General features: G+C 32.7%; 1 non-coding gene and 1 pseudogene across 1 annotated transcript; one reads left to right on the top strand and one right to left on the bottom strand.

Moving 5' to 3' along the window:
* Nucleotides 1-4006: 4006 nt before the first annotated feature.
* LOC148790764 (putative invertase inhibitor) lies at nucleotides 4007-4532 on the bottom strand (annotated as a pseudogene).
* A 796-nt stretch (nucleotides 4533-5328) lies between these two features.
* Nucleotides 5329-5413, top strand: TRNAM-CAU (transfer RNA methionine (anticodon CAU)). Its single transcript is given in 2 exon segments — nucleotides 5329-5366; nucleotides 5378-5413. It is a non-coding gene; the product is annotated as a tRNA-Met (tRNA).
* The last annotated feature ends 208 nt before the right edge of the window (nucleotides 5414-5621 follow it).

Here is a 5621-nt window from a genome sequence, read left to right as displayed (position 1 = left end):
GAAGATCCAAAAAATAAATAATTTGACATATTGGCTTGGTGGAAAGTTAATTTGTCTAAATATAAAGTGCTTTGTATGATGGCTCAAGACGTGTTAGCTATGCCTATATCTATAGTTGCATTTAAGTTGACTTTTAGCACTAGAGGCCATGTGCTTGATTCATTCCATAGTTCTCTAATTCCAAGAATGGTAGAAGCTATCATTTGTGGACAAGATTGGCTACGAAAATCACATGACTACTTTCATTTAGAGGAGAGTTTAGAAGAACTTGAGAGTATGGAATCAGGTAAGCTTTTTGTTTTCTATTTTATTTTTCCTATTCTTTTTTATTTTGTTATATTAATTCTAATTTGTGTTTGTTTTAATCTTTTTTGCAGAGATATCATGTATTAGTGAGGAACATCTTCTTATTGCTATTGATGATTGAATGTTTATGGTTGTAATCTTGTGGTCATCATTGAATTTAAACTTTCATGGTTGTGGACCTTGTTTAATGTTTATGATTGTGAACTTGTCATTTGTGAACCTTGTTGAATGGTCAACTGTTGAAAGAATATCTTATTGAATGTTTTTTGTAGAGATATCTTATTGAATGTTTTATGTTGGTTAATAGTTTAATACTTTTATGCTATATAGATAATAAGCAAGAGGCTTGACCTATGAAAATAAATCAATCAAGTTATGTCTTATTTGCTTTGTAACAATTAATAGGTGAAACGATCACTTCTCCTGACTCTTGATTGGAGACTGGAGCTAAGCAAGGTTTAATCCCCCTTACTATTCCCTTCTCAATAAAGCAATTGAGTATTCAGGTTTAGATAAAGCACTTAAGAAGCATTTTTTATACTATCAGTTAGTCTTATGGATTTGAAATTGAATACTTGAATTATTCTTATTCTTTGATTCTTCCATTTCTCTATAGGTTCTATGACTATAATTGCCTTGCTGCAAATCTACAATGGACAACACCCAACAATTCCATAGGTGCTAATCTTAGAATAGGTATTTTAGACAAACTAGCTTGAATTAGGAATGAAATTAAGAAGCATGAATTTTTTTATAGATAAAGAAGCATAAAACTTAAGAAGCATTTTTTGGATATCATGTTGTGTAGGTTTTTAGACAAACCTGGCTTGAATCAGGTTTTTTTTTCCTTTGTTATTTTTGTCATTTTAGATAGGAAACATATTTTTAATAAAAATGAAAAAATAAAAAAATGAAAACCGAAGACTGGTTAACTATTGAAGTGATTAACTACTTGTTTCGGTTCGATTTCGATTCAAACTGATACAGAAACTAGTAGTACCAGTTCGGTTTACAAAATATGCCCATGGTTCAATTAACCGAATCGTGGACACCCCTACTTTTTACAACTTTTCATGATACAAATATTGTAGGTTTTGGATGTTTATTACCCAATATCTTGTATTTTAATTAATCAATTATTTATAAAAATGAATGTTTTCTAAAATATAGAAGTGATTTAAAATTTAAAATATTATTGATGTAATAGAAATTAAATTTAAAAAATATTTAGAAAACATTTCTCCTTTAAATTGCTTAGCTACAATATTAGATTCTATGATTAAAAAAGATGGTATAGATGTTTACCTGAATCTAATTATGAAAATATGAAAATTGGTATTAGAACAAAAAATAATGAAGTTAAAAGTTGGGCAAATTATTGATTTTCCCACCTCACAAATTTGTCCCTATTTGTAATAGTGACAAATAAAAGAATTTGACACAATACAAGGAGGTATGTATAGTATATGTGAATCACACACATTAGGACATAAGAGAACTTATATAGCCTCTATGATTGAATCCACTAGTTCTAGTAGTGGAATAGATAAAGTTTGGTCATTAACAAATAGATGGCAACAACAAGATGCCACTTCATCAAGTTCATTTACTGGACATCATTTTTATTTACAAGATAATTTAACAAATTTCCTTACCTCTGAGGAATTAAACAGTTTTGATATTTTAGCCTGGTGGAAAGAACATGGGTAAAATTATCAAATGCTTGCCAATATGGCATATGATCTAATAATCTCTCTGGTGTCCATAATTCCATTAGAGCATTGTTTTAGTGTAGATACTAGGGTATTGAACAACAAATAAAGTTGAATGAATGATGAGTCTTGGAGATGTACATATATTTGATGGATTGGCTAAATGTAGAAGACAAACTACAAGATCAAGGGGCATATGATACTTCAACTAATGGTTCACTAGATGCATATTATGTAGGTCAAGATCAAGGAGATGGGAAAGGTAGAACTTGAAGTTAAAAAAAAATAGGGATGGCAGTTTTCCCCATCCCCACTAGGTACTTGGTCTTCCTGACCCATGGGTTTGGAGATGAAGATTATCTTGGTAGGGGCAGGGGACAGTGATAAGGATTGATAGGGATCACAAATCAAGGACAGGGTCAAGGAGGGAGAGTGAAGTCCGAGCCATGAGGGGAACCCATCTCCATCAAGGGACGAGGGTGGAGGGATTTATTTCAAAGTTGGGGTTAAGGATAGGAAATATGGTCCTTGCCCCGGCCATTCCTAGAAGAAAATATCAAAGTCAATATTTATTGTATATTTAGTAATTGTACAATATTTTTAATGTTATTGTAAACTATTTTTTTAAATTTTATTTAAAAGTTATTTGTGATTTTTTAATGTCACTATAAATTTTTTGTTTTCAAATTTATTATATTACTTTATTCCAATTCCATTATATTTTTTCAATTTAATTCTATTACTTCAAATATGATAAATGGTATGAATTAAATTCAAATAAAATAATTTTTTTGGAATTTTCTAGGGGCTACCCAAATATTCAAAAGAAAATAGCTGTTCACTTCTCTAATGGAGACCTAAACTAGTGACAATAATCAAACACCCTTCAATAGAACCAACACCACCACCTTCTCTCTCTCTTTCTCTCTCTCTCTCTCTCTACATATATATATATATATATATATATATTTATTTATTTTATTTGTCTTTGTATTTATCCAATATAAGATTTATGTTAAATTAGGGCCATTATTGACATTCCCACAAATATAAATACTTTTGGGATAACTCACCAAAAACTTCAACACAAATAAGTAATTAAAAAAAAAATATAAATGATTTGAGAAAAAACCTCCCAAACATTAATAAGGCTCCACTTGGTTCAGAGGAATAGCGGTTTGGAATTGGAATCAAAATGGGCCATTGCAATTCCAATTGTTTAGCTGGGTGGAATCAGAATCTCATTCCTATTCCTAGTGGAATGATATTTTCTCACCCTTAGGAATGAAGTCCCATTCCTGTTGATTCCAATTGCCATTCTCATTATTGTCTGAACCAAACTAACTATGCGAATAAACCATTCTGATTCCAATTTGAAGGATTTTGATTCTAATTCCAATTCTGATTCCAATTGCAAACCAAACAGACCCTAAGTATTTCTTTGCCAAATCACTTATTTTTCAAACACACCCTTGTCTCTTTTTCAACAATTGTATGATTTGTTATATTCCAAAAATGTGTAATTTGGTAGTTTAGAAACTTGCACGATATACGCTTCTGTATTTCTTGTATTAGAGCAACTTCTTTGTCCTTTCTCCTTTATTCATAAGAAATGCTTAGGGTCCATTTGGTTGGGATCGACTATGATATCGGAAACGATATCAAGTCTAAAACCTGTACTAGTGCCACGTATATATTGGTTACTAGATATACATAAATAACAGGTAACTATGTTTTCTTTTACTTTAGTTAAAAAATAATTTAAAAATCCAATCATTCAAAAGATTTTTTAAAACTATTTGTTACCTGACTCCTCCGTTGCCCACTCCTACGCTCGATCGTCTTCTTCCAATCTGTCTCATAGTTGAACAAGTGAACAACCTTCGTGAATTTAATGTAGCACCTCCATCACACAACAGAAGTAGATGGGTTATAATATAAGTATGGATATCAACTACTACTTGGACACTGAAGCACACGAATGTAGATCACTCGTCTATACACAGAGGACTAAGGATTGAGATCACCCGTGAAGTAAATGGAAATACAAAAGGAAGTAAATGCTGATGACCCGAGCAATCTCAATTCATAACACAACTGAATGAAATTGTCGCTCTCATTTGTTAATGGAATCACTACACCTTCCTGAAACCCGGAGTTACATGTTGAAGCTGATTCCATGGCTGCACTTATGTATACATTAGCATTATTGTAATCCTCAGACTCGACGTACCTGATCGAGTTTTGTAGTATCATAGTATAGTTCCAAACTATCATATAAGCTTGCTATGGTGCATTGATCATCTTCATTCTCTAACAGATTATTAATCCTTGCAGCTATGTTGGTGGTGTTTTCTTGGGCCAATTGTAGTACAATGACTCCAAGTCCTTGAAGTTACATAGAAGATAGAGAATAGAGGGTTGATTGATGGTGTTAGAGACAAAGACATTGTTATGAATGGAGAGGAGGAGGAGCCAGAAGGAGAGAGAGAAGATAGAGAATAGAGGGTTCATGGTCTCTTCTGATTTCTGTCATGTATATGTTGTCGCTCTTATAGAGAGAATAGGGGAAGGCACATGCAATGGTGAAGGTGCAAGCAATTGAGAACATGGAGACTTACATCAGGACAATTTCTACTATCCCTTGACACAAGCTTAATATTGATAATCTGTTTTGCTGAAGTTTGCTACTTAAATTTACTGTAACTCGGCAAGTTTATGGTTCCCTAAATGTTTCTAACCGAGCTACCATTTGATTGGCCAACTTGGGCCCTCACCTAAACCATGTCATTGTTTTATACGAGTTTGGCTTGCTCAAATTCCTATTACTGGAGGGTTTTGCCATACCTCAAAACATTCTAACCCATTTAGGGGATTGGCATTCAATTCTTCTTGTTAATTATCTTTCTTTCTTCTACTTGTTCTTTTTTCTTTTTGTTTCTTTTTTTTTTGGGTGTAATTAAGATGGGTTAGTAGTATGACCCATGAAAAATATACCAACATAGAAAATGATATTACCTTGATGGGGTTCGTCGGGACCAATGGTTCGTAGTTGGAATTTGGAGAGAGAAAGAGGGAAGGGAAGAGAGAGACAATTAATAACATCTTAATGACCGAATGGTTCGTAGTTTGAAAGAGATACTATTTTTCCTTTCTTCTTAAATTAGCAATCGGTTGTTTTTATAACTGGTTAACTGAGATAACCCGTATTTACCAAAAGTAATATGCCTGTTGTTGATTGATTAAAGTCTTCCAATATCATATATTAGGAGTCATAAAAAGTGGGAGGAATGAACATGTATAGTACCAAGGTGTGGTGGCGCAGTTGGTTAGCGCGTAGGTCTCATAGCTTTTGAGTCATCCTGAGGTCGAGAGTTCGAGCCTCTCTCACCCCATCTAGATTTTTTGTTTTAACATTTATCAAATAAACAGTGAAATCAAACATTTGTTTCATATACAATAAACATCAATACCTATGTGGTGGTGATTTTTTAATAAACGCCCACAAACCAAACACAGCTATAATCATTTCACTTTATTCTTAGAATACACTGTTGTGGTTGTTTAACAGCTGAACTCAATGACTTATTTATTTTGTCTTTT

This window comes from Nelumbo nucifera, chromosome 6 (assembly GCF_055504915.1).
Source record: "Nelumbo nucifera cultivar China Antique chromosome 6, China Antique-T2T, whole genome shotgun sequence".
NCBI classification, from domain to species: Eukaryota; Viridiplantae; Streptophyta; class Magnoliopsida; order Proteales; family Nelumbonaceae; genus Nelumbo; species Nelumbo nucifera.
This window is presented reverse-complemented; position numbering and strand designations above follow the sequence as displayed.